Source organism: Notolepis coatsorum (assembly GCF_963971535.1).
Source record: "Notolepis coatsorum genome assembly, chromosome: 2".
Lineage (NCBI taxonomy): Eukaryota > Metazoa > Chordata > Actinopteri > Aulopiformes > Paralepididae > Notolepis > Notolepis coatsorum.
In genome coordinates this window covers 148,495,538-148,514,804 of record NC_140166.1, presented here as the reverse complement: position 1 = coordinate 148,514,804, position 19,267 = coordinate 148,495,538, and the positions used below count along the sequence as shown (strand labels likewise).

Below are 19,267 nucleotides of genomic sequence, written 5' to 3'. Positions count from 1 at the left end.
CACGTATTGCGCAGCCTCTCCTCCGCAGACAAGGCTGCCAGCAGCGAGACCTGGATGGCGACAATCCCAGGAGAAGCCCAAGAAATGACACTAGGATTAGTCTGGCGCTTCAAAACAGACTCGCTCCACTATAGACACAAACCCTTGGCTCCAGAGCAAGGAAGGTCGGCGGCGATACCGACCACCAGACGGAGTGTGTACAGAACACTCGCCAGACAATATGACCCGTTGGGATGTATTCTACCTTACACCACCAGGGCAAAGATGATTGTACGAGCACTATGGGACAAGGACCAGGGCTGGGACGACCCAATACCCGCACACCTTGCCTCAACATGGAGAGAGTGGGAGACGGAACTCCGCTCACTCCCAGGTGTCAACATACGCCGCAGCTACTTCCCATCCACAGTGAGGCCAGAGACATGCGAGATTGAGCTACACGTCTTCAGCGATGCCTCCGAAGTAGCCTACGGATCGGTTGCTTATTTGCGTGCCCAAGAGATGGGAGGAGAGATACACACTGCTTTCATACTGGCCCGCTCAAGGATAGCCCCACGTAAGCAACAATCTATCCCACGTCTAGAGCTCTGCGCAGCCCTCGCAGGAGCGCATCTAGCCACGTTAATCCAACGTGAACTCACCATTCCGGTGCATAGAACAATCTTGTGGTCAGATTCCACGACAGTACTCACATGGATTAAGTCTGATTCATGCAGATACAAAGTCTTCGTGGGAGTCAGAGTCACCGAGATTCAGGAACTAACAGAAGAAGCAAGCTGGAGATATGTGGATACCAAACACAACCCAGCTGACGTCATCACCCGGGGAATGTCCCTGGATGACCTAACCCGTCACAACATCTACAGTGACGGACCAGCATTCCTCCAGCTCCCGGAAGGAGATTGGCCTACGCCCACCCCGAGGGAAGCAAGTAGAGAGGAGGCTGAGAACAAGAAGCCTATGTTCTGTGGACTGAGCACTGTCGCCTCCACAGACCCGAACATAGATGACTGCATTACCCTAGAGAGTGCGCAACAAAGGACATTCCTGCGGCACCACCCAGAGATTCAGTCCACCACTGACATGTCAGCAGCTGACTACGAAGAAGCAGAACTTCTTCTACTACAACGAGCCCAGAGAGACTCGTTTCCCGATGAGCTAGACTGTCTACAGGGAGGAAACCCCGTCCCACCAGACAGCAGACTGATTCACCTGGCACCAGAGAGTGACGCACATAATCTCATCAGAGTGGGTGGTCGCCTGCGGAGAGCCCCCGATCTACCAGATGACATTAAGCACCCGATCGTCTTGAACAGCCGACACAAGGTCACAGAGCTGATCATAAAGAAATACGACGAGGATGTGCACCACGCCGGAGCAGAGAGAGTCTTCGCGGAGATCAGACGTCGTTATTGGATATTACAAGGGAGAGAAGCAGTACGGCGCTTCCAGCGAACCTGTCTAGACTGCCGTAAGTGGCGCGCGCAGCCCAGCATACCACGGATGGCTGACCTACCCCCCTGTCGCCTCCGAATCGGCGACAAGCCATTCCACTCCACAGGCATGGACTGTTTTGGCCCGTTGTATATAAAAAGAGGAAGAGGCACCGAGAAGCGGTGGGGTATTGTATTCAAATGCATGACCACCAGAGCGATACATATCGAGCTCCTTCCGACCATGAGCACAGACTCATTCCTTATGGCCTTCCGGAGATTCATATCACGAAAAGGACAACCGTCTACATTGTTGTCTGATCACGGGACCAACTTCAAAGGCGGAGAAAGAGAGCTGAGAGAGAGCTTCCAAGCTATGGGCCCAGAACTTAAGACCCACCTCGCTCCAGCCCAGGTTGACTTCCAGTTTAATCCCCCGAACGCACCCCACTTCGGTGGAACCTGGGAACGAGAAGTACGTTCGATAAAGACAGCCCTGTATGCCGTACTCGGAGCCCAGACTGTGGCAGAGGAAGTCCTAATGACAGTCCTCACGGAGATCGAGGGAGTATTGAACTCCAAACCCCTCGGTTACGTCTCCAGTGATGTAGCAGATGTCGACCCAGTCACCCCCAACACACTCCTAATGGGGCGGCTGGACCCCGCGCTACCCCAGACAATGTACAGGCCCGAAGAAGCGAATGGCCGAAGAATGTGGAGGTACAGCCAAGTACTAGCTGACAAGTTTTGGAGCAGCTTCCTACTTCACTACCTACCGTCTCTACAGACCCGCCAGAAGTGGGTAAAAGAGAGAGACAATTTGACAGAAGGAACAGTCGTCATGATAGTTGACCAGTCACTCCCCAGAGCTATGTGGCCGGCTGGCCGCGTAAGCAAAGTGATCACCGGTGCCGATGGCAAGGTCCGAGCAGCTGAAGTACTCGTCCAAGGGCGCACCTACACACGGCCCGTGGCGAGGCTCATAGAACTGCCCCGACTCCCAGATACTATCGATGATGACCATGACCCTATGACTTTGTGAGTTGACTGACCTTACAGCGGACCTTGAGTGGAAGACAGTGCGGTTAATCTGTCTCTGTTTAGCTAATTAGGTGGGACTAATTAGGGGGCGGCTGTTGTGAAGGATCAGATTAAACCGAATATGTATATTTATTTATATATATATATTTAATTGTATTTGTATATCGTTTGATATCCCCTGTATATTCCTTGTACAATATGCATTGAATATCCCCGTTTCTACTGAACAGCCCATAATAGTTTCATTCTACCATTGGACTAGAACCTGGCGCCAGGTTGCCATACCCCTAGGTTCAAGTTCAATCGTGCCGCCTAACATGTCGAGGCAGCCCCCGGTTCCGCGCAGTAATATGCCGGGCGAAATACGTGTGGTACTATTTGTTCATAGCGCATATATATATGACGCTCGTAAAGTAGAACTTCTTTTAGTCCAGTTCTTTACCCTCCAACAGAGTGACAGACGCAAAAGCCTCCCCACGAAGCACGTGCGGTGTAGTAGGGCCTACTTGGCCCAGAATAGGCATTGAGATATCGTGTAGATTAATAGTTGAATGGTCATAGTTTGGCACCATACCGTCGAGTTGGACGTATTCTATTAAGCTAATAATAGTCTATTTATGTATGGTGCATCGTTCGGTTCGAGTTCTACAGTTATCAGTACCCCCATCGTTCCTGACGTTATCTGGACGCTTATCCAGGCTGGTCAGACCCCTAGTGGTGATTGCATCCGAGGAGCTCCGGGTCAAGAGCGACTGGACCTGTATATTGGATTACTCTACCCGACGACGGCGAGCCTTCCACGGCTCTTGGATTATGCTTTATGTGCTTTGATTATTCCATGGATAAAGGCCAACACTGTCGAGTGTTGGAATTACCCCCCGGAGAGGACTACAGGTGAGGCGGCGCTCTACACGTGAGGTCGCACCACGTCTCTCCGTTGTGGACCGGCAGATACCGTTCCACAGAGGGTCCAGCTGTGTTCGTCTACGGCCCGAGGTTCTGTGGGCACTGGGTCTAAGACTTTGGATTCTCCCAAGACACCGTCGGCCAGATGGGATACCGCCAGCGACTCCCCCCCCCCCCCCCCTCCTACTGTATTACAACCAGCGGGACCCCCCCCCCCCTTAGTGTATCCAGCTATAATTATTTAAGTACTATCGCTATCGTTTCCTAAATATTCCAGGTTGTATACTTACTCCCTGCGCAACCAGAGATTGGACATTCAATGTTGATTTACCTACGAATACTCATTTGCCATAAAAGTGCATACTTAACATTTCAAATCATAAATGTAATTAAGTGAATATTGTGTACACCCTTTGCTGTATTAAATATTCGATTTGGTCCATTTGTGTTGGTTCGTTTCATCAGGTGGGAAAGTGTTCATCATACTTATATCTTGTACTGGGTGGCCAGAAGTTAAAGTACATGAGGTAGTGGTATTAAATATCATATCTAACAATACAGTCAGGGAATTGTACCCCTCAGCTACAATGTGTGTGAGGTACATTTGGCAATACGGTCCTGGATCGTGCTACATTCTATTCTGTAGGGGTGGGGGAACAATTTGATAGTGATATTTTGCATGCCGATATTATATCGATACACTGATGGCAAGTATCAATTCCATTGTGCTGCAATAAGAATTATTGGAGTGAGGTGAACAGACTAACAACCTTACTGTATCATATTAGATAAAACAGATGTATATTTTCAAAAAAGGTAAAACATTGTGATATTACAGTATCATGAGTCTAGTATTGTGATCGTGGGGACTCTGGTGATTCCCACCCCTACTATTCTGCATTATTGTTCTTCTATATGCAGTGCATGCATACACAATGAAGTTGAATGTTATTGTTGCACAATGTCTATTTAGTTTGGAAGGCTAAGGAAGTGGGAGACAGAGTAGGCAGAAACACAGACACAACGTTCTGACGGGACTCCATGCCAGCCCAGCAGGGCTGTACTTATGGTTCCAGAGATAGGGGGTCTTAATCACTACACCCTAATTAGTATACATTATATTATTAGTGTTCTTGAAGCTATACTAGGGACAAACTATGCATTTGACATTAGACATGGTCTGTGTGTACTTGTGGCTACACTGGTCACACTAACATCATTTGTAGAGCTTGTTGAGCTTGATAATGTCGAGGTCAGACAAGCTCCTCCTCTGTCCAATGGGAACGGTGGCGTCAGGGATGGGCGTTATGGTTTCCTCTCTGTGCTTGTTGGTGAAGGCCGTCCTGCAGAGATGGAGACCAAGATGATTGGAGAAGAACAGGCATTCCTTTCTTATGTGAATTGAGATTGAGAAACATGTAGATTGTTCTTTAGCCTAGCGGTAGGCCTTTCTCTACCTTTCTCCTCATCTTACCTTCCATAGTGCATGATGGAGGAGTAGTCATACGGAAAGTCCAGGTTATTAGTGTCCTGCTTCTGGAAGTTGTAGGTATTATCTGATGAATGAAAATAACACGTGAGTGTGTACTATAAAGCGATAGACAGCAACAGATGTTGCCTGATTGGCTTTCCCTTATGATATAGATATTATAGACCATTTCTAGGCAGCAGCTGTATGACTGCATCTAATTTCCTCGGGTTTGCTGTTAATATCAAAACATGGTGACAGTGGCTCAGGAGGTAGAGCGGTCGTCTGGTAATCAGAAGGTTCCTGGTTTTACTCAATTAAAGTAAGTCATTTTACACAATTGATGAGGAGACACACATACAGAAATAAACATGGGGTTACATTCTCTGCTTAAATCTTTTCGACAAATGTCAAGAAAGGTTGCCAAATTGCATACAATCTCAAAACAGACCGTTCTGTATCTTCTGTATCTTGATATATTGCATAATCTCTTTAATCCTTAAGAACCACTGGCTTAATACACGACAGCTGCTCCAAATCCTCTGAGTCTGGCTCTGGTGATAGTTACCTCATAATCGGCCTGTGCCCCGCAGTGGCGGGGAGCAACTTAAAACAAAGTACATGGGGATCCTATTGAGTATACTGCTTAGGATAAGTACATGGGGATCCTATTGAGTATACTGCTTAGGATAAGTACATGGGGATCCTATTGAGTATACTGCTTAGTATAAGTACATGGGGATCCTATTGAGTAAAGGAACATAAGCCAATCTCTGTCCCTCTCTTTGTCTGGGAACGCCCATAGCCAAATTCGGCCACTCATCGCAGGTGAGGAAGTGGAGAGAGTCCTCTGCTTTAAGTTCCTAGGGACCCACATCACTGAGGACCTCACATGGACCACCAACTCCACTGCACTGGTAAAAAAAGGCCCAACAGCGTCTTTAATTTTTAAGGACACTTACAAAAATCAACCTGTCTGCTGAGCTGCTTAAGGCCTTCTACCACTGCTCTATTGAGAGCATTAACATACTCCATCACAGCATGGTACGCAAACTGCACAGAATATGAAAGAAAATCCCTCCAGAGTCATAAACACCTCCTAGCCCCCCACCCCGCCCCCGCGTTCCTCGCCCTCCACCCAGCCCGTGCTCCTAGCCCCCTACCCAGCCCCCGCGCTCCTAGCCTTCCACCCAGCTCCCGTGCTCCTAGCCCCCCACCCAGCCCCCGTGCTCCTAGCCGCCCACCCAGCCCCCGTGCTCCTAGCCCCCCACCCAGCCCCCGTGCTCCTAGCCCCCCACCCAGCCCCCATGTTCTAGCCCCCCACCCAGCCCCCATGTTCTAGCCCCTCACCCAGCCCCATGCTCCTAGCCGCCCACCCAGCCCCTGTGCTCCTCGCCCTCCACCCAGCCCCCGTGCTCCTAGCCCCCCACCCAGCCCCTGTGCTCCAGCCCAGGACTCACCCCCCAACCCCTACCTCAACCAGCCCCTTGTAACAGCAGGGAGGATCACGGCGGACCTGAGACAACTCCTGGCCCAGATAGAGTTCACTCGAAGATCTGGAAAGGTCAGGAGGAACACCACCAAGGCCCGCCTGCTCACCGCCCACAGGAGATGACGGATGTCATCGAAGAGGCAGAGGACTGTGCCGCCCGCACAGAGGCAGGAGCTCTGGCCAGGGCAGACAGACAGCGGCAGCGGGGCGAAAAACAAAGAACCCGGACTCCCACAGCCTCCTCCCGTACGCCACGTGGCGGCTCTCTCCCCAGCCGCAGAAGAGGAGTGTCCCCCGGGGCCGCGCCCACCACCAGCTCCGGTCTTGCCATCGCCGGTCCCTCAGCCTCCATGCCCCCCTCTTCTGCCTCCAGTCTGCTGCCCGCCTGTAGCCTCCACACCAGTCACACCAGCACTCGCCTGCCTGCTTTGAGAGGGGAAGACCACCACCCCTCCAACTCTTCCTCCTCAACAGCCATAATGGATGCTATTTATTTATTTGTTTTCGCTTAACAGTTATTTGGGAGACAGCATTCTCAGTTAGCAAAAGAGTATTAATTTTCATATGAATAAATAATCATGTTTTATTGTCATGTAGTGATGTTAATCGTCTTTTCTTAACTATTTCTCAGAGCCTGCAGTCCCACCGCAGTCCAGCCGCCGAAGATCTCAGCAAACTCCCTCTCCCTCCCACGTAAGCTTTTCAAACATGCTGTAACTGTGGGGGACACTATCATTTTAAATATGTCGTGCATTGTCATTTTAAATGTATATATGCTAAATCAAAATGTACTTATCCCTCTTCAGAGCCGTGCCCACTGCCCCGCTCTTTCACCATGGTATGTGTGGTGATATTTTGTATAGAATAAGCTATTAATGTCACGTAATAATTTTTTTTTGTATTTTATTTTTTTATTATTTTTTAAACAAACACATAAACAAACATGACAACACACGATAAGATATACAAGCATTAGTTGACAGTGCACATCCAATGAAATCACATTTTAGTTAATTGTCTTATACAGGATATACCCTTAATACCTGTTATCTAAAAACCTACACACATATGCTCTAGCTCGTACCCCCCCTCCCGGACCCCCCATTGGATAATCCATCCATTTTCCCTCGCTCCTAACCAGACATTACCATTATATGCTAGCTTTTATTTTCTCCACCACTTCTAACCACAATGTCATTTTGGATTCATTGAGACCCAAAATTCTTGCTGTAGATATTTCTTGATAGATCACATCGAGATATGTAATAATCCAGACCTTTTGGCACATTTTTTCCGGATGCTATCAGCTTTTTAGCCACTGTGATACCCGATAAAACCAATCTCTTTAGCTTCGGTCACTTTAAGTCGGTCACTTAATTATTTTATGGACGGCTTCAGTTATCCGTTTTATGAATCCAAATTACACAGATATGTTACAAACAAGGTAACGGGGAACTACGCCCAATTTCAGAATTAATACATGTTATTCCTTTGGTCTAAGATGGTACACAAATATTAGTGCAAATGAACAACTCTCTCTAAAAAAATAAAAAATAAAAAACGTAATATCATCCACTAAATTCCATGGCCGAAAGGAACAGGAAGAAGAAAACTCTTATTGTACCTGCCCCTACACACATACAGTACACTGATTGACTGTTCATAGCGCAATATTTACCAAACCAAACAAAATTGACACTTATTTTTAGGGCTGTCAGTTTATCACGTTAATTAGATTAATTAATTACACAGCAAATTATTGCGTTATGAAAATTAGCGCAATTTTTAAAAGATTTTTTTTTTTTACCCATCTCAACTCTATCTTAAGTACACACAGATCGTGATAGCCTGACTATAATCAGATCTTGACATAGGCCTATTCCCATTAATAACGATACTGTATACTGTGGGATTAAATGTATAATTCACTTTCAATGTTAATTTAGTTTATAATGTTGTTCTGTAATAGGTTGTTTATAAAACTAAGTGGTTCCTTATCTCATTGTGGTGTCCTTTATATGTATGATAAAGACAGACCACTTTGTGACATTATCCTAGTGGCTGTTCTGTATAGTTTAATAGGAGCCTAGTACTGCTCTTCTAATTTAAGGCTCACAATCACCCCTGACAAGAAATAGTATAGGCATATTATGCATTTCCTGAATCCTTATGGTCCTGAGAGTGTTGTAGATTTTGTATTTTGTGTCCCTGTTGCTCCTAGATGACACAAGGCTAAAATATAGTATATCATTTAGGCGAAAATCGTGTAAAATGTGTGTTGTTGACTGTTCAAAGAGCTCCAGTGACCTCTATATTGGTCAGAAATATTCACATATTAGCTTGAATGAAAGATGACAGTCCCCTTTAAAATGATACCAAAGACAATATTGTGAAACATTGACAGATGTCCTCTACGTGAGTCTAAAGCAGGATATGCACCAGCATCTGAAATGCAATTTCCTGAGGGGGTGAGTATACTTGATGACTTGATCATTATGATACAGCTACCACTCAGGAAGGGCTATCATACCAAAATATCATCTACAGACAGATCTTTAAAATCTATGACGTTTCGTCACCTTGAGTGGTACTGACGAGTGAAATTTTGGGCTCTGGCCCATGGACTATTAGTGTCGTGGGTCCAGTGTGACAACTGTGACAGTGGGAGGAGGACGAAGACTTTTGGTGCTATTGGTGTTTGGATGAATGAGTATGAATGAATAAATGTATGTATGGTGTATTGTGTTGTAAATCGTTTATATTGTTTTCAATTGTTTATGTTTATAAAATGTTATGAAGTGCTGGCTGTTTCGAAACACGTACCTTTAATGTTAATGTGACTTAAGTGATTGTGATTAGTATTCGTTTGTTAGAAAATATAAATGACAGTACTGTTGTTGTTGTACTTAACACTTGCCGAAAACGTGTTTAGGCGTCTTTCCTAGCCATGCTCAAGTTGCCTAGGACGCCGTAACTCGTCTTTGATATCAATATTTCAAAAATCTGTGATCGGAATCATATTTCCCCTCTGCAGCCTTCACACACAGTTCTGAGCTCCTCTCAATCCTCTAGCGGTTAGGGTTAGGGGTCATGGTATCCATAAATTCAATCGGTTCGTATCCTTTGAATGAAATGAAAATGTAAACAAACACTGGCGTTAGCGTTAGAAAGTAGCACTGCGTTGCGTGAAATCACTGCGCCCAGAGAGGAGTGGTTAGGCAAAAAATCGTTCAGAGTATATTTGCTTAGAAAACGTAAATGTCGAATTCAATTATTTTTTATTTCTCCACGTGGTAAATACACAGGTCACAACATGTTTACAGGAACGTTTTGGAGTTGTATTTGGAGTGTATTTCGTGACTGTAGGGGACTTCAGGGTAAAAGTCTGACCCACTTCCAGTGATGAAGCTAAGCTACGCTAACGGTGCAGGCGTTCCCTAAGCCTAATGCATGCAGGTATGTATCTTCTTGTCTAACTCCAGGGAAGATGTTAAATAAGCTAATTTCCCAAAATGTTGGAGTTTTCCTTTAATTCAGTGTTAGCAGTGATGAATCTAAATCATTTACCATTAAAAAATATATATATTTACCATTGAAACCAAAATAAGTAATTAAAAAAACCATATACAGTACATTTGGGGTTTGAACTGAAAATGGCCTGTGGGGGCCAGTGCATGTGAGCGGATCGGAGCGTGAGCGGCGCGGGGCGCGGAGCGGCCGGTTTTGACGTGAGCGAGGAGTGGGTTTTAAAATGAGTCGGCGCGACGTCCGGAGCGAGAGTTCTCCTCCGCTCCAATCCACTCCAGGCCGCTCACAGTGGTTTAACACTGATGTAATATATACATGCAGTACAATGCCAAAGCAACAGATGGCGATGTACAAACATGAAGGCCATTTTCAACCAATGAGAAGGGTGAACCTGTGATAGGCTAGCCTGTTCAGGCTTTGTCACTGTAGAGACGCCCACACTCACTCCAGTTAGAAAAAGTATATCGACGCCATTGTTGTTGACGTTAGCTTACATGCTAACGTTAATGGCAGCGACCATAGCATTGTGGCTCGGCTAGCCTATCATCGCTTAATAGAACTAGTGAATGGATAAACAACGTTATTTAACATTGCAGAATGGCTACAATTACAATGCGGCTCAATACAAACAATTGTTAAGGGGCCCAGGGGGTGTAGACTGTTGTAGTTTGAGCTAATTTACACCATGCTCCAAAAAAAAAAAAAAAAAACTGCTGAGCGATCTGGCGCGGGGAGTGGGGAGCGCTCAATTCAAGGTGAGCGGGGAGCGAGCGGAGAGCGACTTGGGGGCGGGGTCAACATGAGCGATTAGCGGAGCGGACCAAGCTTTAAAGAGCGAAGAGCGGATTTCTCGGCCGCGCCGATCCGCTCACGTGGCCTGGTGGGGGCCTTTATTTACAAATCAACTTCCATACAGTACTTTTCTGTAGTCCAGTAGATGGCAGCATGGTTTAAAAGGTGAAACGTTATGTCAGAAAAGGTTGTGTATGTCAGAACTACAAATCCTACAAATCCCAAGTCTGGGCCCTATTCCCCGTACCTGGTTCAACTAAGTAGATCAAAAGTCCCATTATCCAGATTCAATTAACCCGATGTTTGAATCCAGGCTTTCCCCGTTCCTCGAACGCTGTTTCAGTCTCGTTAATTCGAACCAGACTTGATACTCAGGATAATTGCGCGTGGCCGCCTCACCTGAAAAGACAGCAGGTGTCGATCGCAGAAATTCTGATTTTCTAACGGCATTGATTGATTTAAAACTTTATTAACAGATTGCAGAATGGGTACAATACAGTACGGCTCAATATCCTTGCCGACAAGTTAAATGCATATCTATAGGCAAATGTTAAAGGGGAACTATCTTATAAATGGCCTTTTTGAGTGTTTAGCATTGTTTCCTAGCTATGTGAACTTATATTAATATGATCTATGTCTCAAAATTCTCATATTGGCGCATTCTTCCAATTCTCCTCTCACAATATTCACCCTCACTGAACTGAGTCGTTTGAAAATGTGCCTATATGTGATGTCATATAGTCACTGCTGCATGTTAATGTTCAGGCGAACACGACGCTGCACAGTGGTTTAGGTGGCACCTGCAGCTGCGGCTGCAAAACAGCTCGAAATCTTGAGGTAGAAAAATGCTGTTTTTGAGGACTTGATTAGAAATACAAAACAATGAATAAAAAAAATATATATATTACAGAGGTGTTCCATAGACTCACAGGAATTGTGTAAAAGTGCCCAAATAGTGAAAGAAATAGTAAAATAGTTCCCCTTTAAGTCCCTCATTACCCCAATCAATCAGATTATATTTCTTTAAATGTGCCTGCTGGCAGTAGGCTTAAAGTGGAGATGAAGCAGTGAGCAATGTGATCCTAGTTTGTTTGTTGTGTACCTTGTGTAAGACAGGGTTCTATAATCAAATGTGAAATCCATCTTATTTGTCTGAAAAATATAATATAATATCCCTGTTTTCAACATGGGCGCCGCCATTTTGTTGCTGACGTCATGGCTGACGTCATACCGTGGCTTGGGTGTATACACTCTGGTTAGCTGCCTATATTGAATGGGTCGGTCAGCAAATAAAATGTTGCCTACAAAACAACGGGACCGCGGTGGTTCTGTTTGTATTGCTCCTGGCTGTTCAAACTAATTTTACCATGTGAGAGAGAGGAAAGTTGGTTAATTTCCACAAACTACCAGTGAAAAAAACAGTGTTGTTGACATGTTGGCTCGGGCTGCCTGCACCCAGACGGCGCGACCAGCCTGTTGGACAGGGAAGGAGGATCTGCAGCGAACACTTCATTGCCTCGGATTATGTTGTTGGGTGGGATGTTTGTCCAGAAGACCACTAATCAGCTGAAGCCGGACGCGGTTCCCTCGGTCTTCGACAGACAGACCGGCGCAGGCAGTTCAGCGTCGCGGAGCATTTAGCCTGCTGGCTACCTAGCTCCACTTCAACCAGCATCGGGAGCTCCAGCAGCTTGTCGATGTGCTAATAGCCTCAGCAACCTAACGTTAGCTGGCTCCAGCAGATCGACAAGCTGCTGGAGCCAGCTAACGTTAGCTTGCTGAGGCTATTAGCACATCGACAAGCTGCTGGAGCTCCCGATGCTGGTTGAAGTGGAGCTAGGTAGCCAGCAGCTAACGGTAGCTGGCTCCAGCAGCTTGTCGATCTGCTGGAGCCAGCTAACGTTAGGTTGCTGAGGCTATTAGCACATCGACAAGCTGCTGGATCTCCCGATGCTGGTTGAAGTGGAGCTAGGTAGCCAGCAGGCTAAATGCTCCCCGACGACAACGTGGCTACTCATCCCGGGAGATAACGGCGCTGCCTGGCTGGTTAGCGTTAGTTAGCCAGCAACCAGCCAGGCAGCGCCGTTATCTCCCGGGACGAGTAGCCACGTTAGTTAGCCAACAACCAGCCAGGCAGCGCCGTTATCTCCCGGGACGAGTAGCCACGTTAGTTAGCCAACAACCAGCCAGGCAGCGCCGTTATCTCCCGGGACGAGTAGCCACGTTAGTTAGCCAGCAACCAGTCAAGCTAACGTTAGCTGGCTCCAGCAGCTTGTCGATGTCGTCGGGAGCATTTAGCCTGCTGGCTACCTAGCTCCACTTCAACCAGCGTTGGGAGCTCCAGCAGCTTGTCGATGTGCTGGTAGCATCAGCAAGCTAACGTTAGCTGGCTCCAGCAGCTTGTCGATGTGCTGGTAGCATCGGCAAGCTAACGTTGGAGCTCCCAACGCTAGCTTGTCGATGTGCTGGTAGCATCGGCAAGCTAACGTTGGAGCTCCCAACGCTGGTTGAAGTGGAGCTAGGTAGCCAGCAGGCTAAATGATCCCGACGCTGAACTGCCTGCGTCTGTCTGTCAAAGACAGAGGGAACCGCATCGGGCTTCAGCTGATTAGTGGTCTTCTGGACAAACCTCCCACCCCAACAACATAATCCGAGGCAATGAAGTGTTCGCTGCAGATCCTCCTTCCCTGTCCAGCAGGCTGGTCGCGCCGTCTGGGTGCAGGCAGCCCGAGCCAACATGTCAACAACACTGTTTTTTTCACTGGTAGTTTGTGGAAATTAACCAACTTTCCTCTCTCTCACATGGTAAAATTAGTTTGAACAGCCAGGAGCAATACAAACAGAACCACCGCGGTCCCGTTGTTTTGTAGGCAACATTTTATTTGCTGACCGACCCATTCAATATAGGCAGCTAACCAGAGTGTATACACCCAAGCCACGGTATGACGTCAGCAACAAAATGGCCGCGCCCATAATGCTAAATGCTTCAGAAATGTACACAACAAATCGTTTTTTCTTAGAAACTGCTTATTTTTATAACGTGACTTCTTCTGTGGCTTATCTAAATACTAATGTGATGCTATGAATATGTATTTATGCTCACTGCTTCATCTCCACTTTAATGGAATGAATAATCAAATGAGATCTTGCTAGCGAAAATAATTTGTTAAACTCTTTCAGAATAAGTAGATACAAACAAGCCCAAAGAGTATCTAATTGATACGAAATAATAGATACTTATCTGTACTGTATGTGCTCGGCTTAGGTATCATGCACTTTATATATAAATACATGGTTCGGCACGACCCCCGAAATAACGTGTCAGAGAGGCTTGGAGGGAGGCTATACAGTTTCACTAGTAATCAGGTTTGAATCTGTTTCGGACATCATCCATACATGCATTGAATTGATTAACCTTTGGTTTATACCAGTGACACCTCATGTTCATCATCAGATAACAGTGATTGAACAGATAAATGCATTCTCAAATTAATTCATCAAAACGTCAAAGGCTCATTCAATTTCTCAAATCCGTCAAACAGCGCATCTCAGACATTTTAATCCCAGTTACAATATCACAATAACGTGTGAGTGACAGTGATACAATTCAACAATCCACAGATTCAGATTCCTCGTAATTAATATCCACAGTCCACGCATAAAGACGCTTCAATTTATGCTTGAATGAAACACAATCCGGGCGCTCCGTTAAGCAAATAAATCAACAGCGAAGAATATGAAATTAATCAGAGCCAAACGCCCGATAGGTTTCATTCATTAAAAATATCCCTGCAGGATTCACATTTGCAATGCTCCGCATTATTAAAATAACCACAGTGTGTCGCAACGCGCAAGCGCCGTATCCGTATAACTATGACATGCATTATTTAGGACAAAGTAAATCTATAGGCTGAATATGATTTATTATCAGCATTTTAGGTCTATTATTTTACATTTCAAAAGCCCCCTCTAGAAAAACAAAGCACAAAAACATAATTCAGAATGGTATAATGGGATCTAGACTGTGAGAAATATTTCAGGAAGGGAGCTGGCATTTCTTTGCGAGGGTGTGGCCATGGTTTATCCAGCTAACTGAACTTAACCCTGCACTGGAGCAGGTTCAAACTTTCTGATATGTTGCCATAGTGATTTAGACAATCCGACGTCGGGGAACGGAAAGGTCTGGCTTAAGTCAAGCTATCCTGAAAATTATCCGGCTAACTCAGTTAGCCAGGTACGAGGAACAGGGCCCAGGGGTCAGCACCGGATTAAAGGTGAGGAGACGCCACCTGAATACAGTGGCCGAGATCGGCTAACAAATGCGGTGCGATGCTAGCGTTAGGTCTGTTGTCTAAAGGGGGACAACAGACCTTTCAATTTAAGATTTGAATGATAGTCTGCTTATAAAGGACAAATAAAGCATTGTTAATTTGTAAGAAACCCCAATAAAAACGGCGGAGGGTAAGTTATATTCGCTATTGTTGTGAATATGTGATAGAATCCTAGCAAAATGTGGCAGAATTTGGCCACCGTGACATTATACTGTTTAGTATAAGTACATGGGGATCCTATTGAGTATACTGTTTAGTATAAGTACATGGGGATCCTATTGAGTATACTGCTTAGAATAGGTACATTGGGTTACTATTATGTAAACTGCAAACTGTGTTTTGGGACCTGTTCCCTCTTCTTTTCAAGTCTAGTCCCAGCTTAAATTTAACAGAATGTTTCTTTTTTCAGTATGAGTTCTCATGTGTGTCTTCAGATCTTCCTTCATACTGAACCCTTTTCCACAACAACTAAATGGTTTCTCTGCTGTATGAATTATTGCGTGTATCTTAAGATGTTCTTTCCTAGTGAACCCTTTTCCACAAACTGAACAACTAAATGGTTTCTCTGCTGTATGATTCATTGCGTGTATCTTAAGATGTTCTTTCCTATTGAACCCTTTTCCACAAACTGAACAACTAAATGGTTTCTCTCCTGTATGAGTCATCATGTGTGTCTTCAGATGGTATTTCCTATTGAACCCGTTTCCACAAACTGAACAACTAAATGGTTTCTTACCTGTATGAGTTATCATGTGTCTATTCAGATCTCCCATCATACTGAACCCTTTCCCACAAACCGAACAACTAAATGGTTTCTCTCCTGTATGAATCATCATGTGTCTGTTCAGAGCTTGCTTCATACTGAACCCTTTCCCACAAACTGAACAACTAACTGGTTTCTCTCCTGTATGAGTCATCATGTGTCTCCTCAGATCTCGCTTCATACTGAACCCTTTCCCACAAACTGAACAACTAAATGGTTTCTCTCCAATATGCTTATTTATGTGTATCTTCAGATTTCCCTTCTTTCTGAACCCAGGACTGCTGTTAGACAAACTTTGTATTTTCTGTGTCTTCTTTGGTTTCAGAGTCATCAAATCTGGCCCTGCAGTCTCCTTCCATTCATCACCGTCATTGGTCTCAGTTTCAGAACCGTCATCACTGTCATCAGTCTCAGTTTCAGAACTGTCATCATCGCGGTCTTCAGTCTCATTTCCCGAACAGTCTGAAGAGAGGAGCTGGCCATCTCTAGTTGGTTCTACAATTTCTAAATCACGAGCTGGATCTAGATTACTGGCTGGTTCTGATACTCCACAGTCCTCAGCATCAGGTTCTGTTTTCATCTGTTCAGTTGAAGTGGTGGGTAAAGAGTATGCTTCTCCGTTTCTCTCCCTTTGGGTTTGAAGAGGCTGATCATTCTTTTCACCATCTTCACATTTCACAGAGTCTACTGTGATCTTGGAGCGATCAGCTTCTTCCAGCCCTTGATGTAGTTCAACTTTAATCTGTAGGAGCTCTGGGTCCTGGGTTTGGCTGAGTTGTGAGGACAGAGTATTCTCACTATAGTTTTCATATTTCACAGGATGTAAGATCATCTTGCACCTATCAGACTCCTCTAGATCTTGACATAGTTCCTCCTGTTCCTCTTTAATCTGTAGGGGCTCTGGGTCCTTTATTTGGTTAAACCACAAGGACTGAGGTTTCTCTTCATCATGTTCACTCTTCACAGAGACAGGATTGAATGTGACCTTCATGATATCAGCCTCCTGCAGACCTTGGAGGTGCTCTCCCACCTGACTGGTCCAGAGTTCCTCCTGTTCCTCTTTAATCTGTAGGGGCTCTGACTCCTCCTGGTCCAGACTGGGGCTCCTCTCCTGCTGCTCAGGGGGAACCGCCTCTTCACAGATAAACAGTTGTAAGGCAACGGAGTCTAGAAAGAAGAAGAATTTAAATGTAATTTGTTGTAACCATTACTTTTGAAAGTAACAAACACTACACTCTTGCCAGGAAAGTAACATGTTGAACGAATAGGCCTATATAGGGATGCACAGATCATATACCCAATATCGCTATCAGGGTACGGCTGGGCGATATGGCCTAAAAATGAAATCTCAGATTAAAAAAAAAAAATTATCAGATTTTAATCTATTTTTTTCTCTTAAACTAGAAACGCCTAGGATCATTCAAATAACCTTTGTTTTTATTTGACACAAAATTATCAAACCAAGATGAATTTCCCTATTGGGATTGAAGTGCAAACCTAACTTTCACCAATCTTCACTTAAAAAAAAATATATATATAAGGTTACTCTTGATCAAACAAAGATGAATGTCCCTATTGGGATTAATAGTGCAATAATTGCTTTTTCACCAAACTTAACTTAAAACAAATAAAACGTGCCTCTTGATCATCAAACAAGAATGAATTGCCCTATTGGGATTAATAAAGTGCAAATCTAACTTTCACCAAACATAATTTTTTTGTCAAATAAAAGGTGAATCAAATTCTTTATTTTAATTTTTCAAAATCGTCCTAGATCATTAATTCGAATTAATAGAAACATTTATTAATCGCCCAGCCCTATATCAGGGTGATACTAGCTACATTTGATTGATCTGTATCGACTACAGCTGGTCAGATCTATTACCAAGTTGTCATAAAGCTTCCTCCTCCAGTAACATCAGAAAAGAAGGAAAAGGTTCCCAGCTTTCCTCCAGAATGGATCTGATTCCACTTGATGAGATATTGGCCAAAGGTTTAACATTTCTATTACATAAGGCTATAAAGTAAGACATGTACATGAGAATCTCATCTTTTACAGTCTATGCTTGTTATGTTTACAGTCTATGCTAGCTCGCCAGAAGTCTGAGCTGACCAGAGATTCTCCTTCTTGACTTTTTAAGTTAACGCGGAAAGTCTGTTTTTATCTCTGGTCCCATTCCCACACTGGCCTGTTGAGTAGAATCCTCAGTCTTCACACCTGGCTCCAGTGCTCAGAACATGGCTTTCATTGACAAGTTGAATCTGTTTTGGGAATGTTCCTCGCTTATTAGAACTGACAGAGTCCATCCAAACAGACTGGGTAGTGTGAGACTTTGGCTATTTTTGCTAACACAAGGCAATTCTATTCGTGCTCACATAGGGAATGTCATCGAATTCATATGGACTCACAACAGCCACCTGTTGTGGCAGGAGATGAAAGTCTGTCTTCTAAAACAAAGAACTGTTGAAATTCTAGACCCTCTTTTAAGTCTGCTATAAAAAATAAATAAAAAAAAGCCTATCCTTGTTTGGTCTGATACTATTTTCTGAAAAGCCATTTCATTGGCTTAGTGACGATAAGACGCTTGTTTTCTCTGTTCTGGGCAGAATGTCTTGGCATCTCCACGCTACTGTATATTCTGCCCGGTGCAATGTATCATTTTCCCATTGCCAGTGTTGGGAAAGTTCACTTTCTACATGAACTAGTTCAGTTCACAGTTCACAATTTTTAAAACGAACTAGTTCAGTTCATAGTTCATAATTAAAAAATTTGAACTAAAGTTCATGGTTTCAAAAAAGAACTAATTTATAGTTTATAGTTCTTTTTTTTACATTTTTATAGTTCTTTTTTCAATACGTTGCTGGCTGCGAGCTATTATTTGTAAAAATTATTGAACCACAGACAGCAATCGGAATACTGGCATTTGCATTTTTCATTTGTCATATATGTCCTGATGAATTGAAAATGGGGGACCCTGATGTAAACAAGACGAAAGTCTTTCTCTGGTCTGCATCCTCTTAACACTTTGGGTGCCGGGAACCGTCTTTAGACGTCATTCCCGGCCATGCTCAAGTTGCCGGAGGACGCTTTACGTCGTCCTTATATCAATATTTCAAAAATCTGCGATCGGATTCATATGTCCCCTCCGCTGGCCTGAGATCCACCAGCAGGACCCACTGAGCTCTCTGGCGGTTCAGGAGCGCCATCTGGTGGCCGATCGGCGCAATCGCTTAAAGGGGAACTCCAACATTTTGGGAAATTAGCTTATTTAACATCTTCCCTGGAGTTAGACAAGAAGATACATACCTTTTTTGTCTCTGTGCGTGCATTTTAGCTTTGGGAATAGACGCTCCGTTAGCATAGCTTAGCTTCATCACTGGAAGTGAGGCAGGACAGTAGCCTTACAGTGCCTTACAGTGTATTGCAAGGTCTGACATTGACCAAACTTGATATGCATGACCTTGGTGGGCTCTAGGTCAACTCCTGAAAAGGGGGTCAATGTCAGACCTTGC

At 44.6% G+C, this 19,267-nt stretch overlaps 1 long non-coding RNA gene across 1 annotated transcript in view; it reads right to left on the bottom strand.

Annotated features, from left to right (window-relative positions):
- Nucleotides 1-14,197: 14,197 nt before the first annotated feature.
- The window catches only part of LOC311224386, a 38,367-nt gene continuing 33,297 nt past the window's right edge, over nucleotides 14,198-19,267 (bottom strand). Inside the window, exon 3 of the long non-coding RNA XR_014619437.1 lies at nucleotides 14,198-16,921. This is a non-coding gene — a long non-coding RNA (uncharacterized lncRNA). The remainder of the gene's footprint in view (nucleotides 16,922-19,267) is intronic.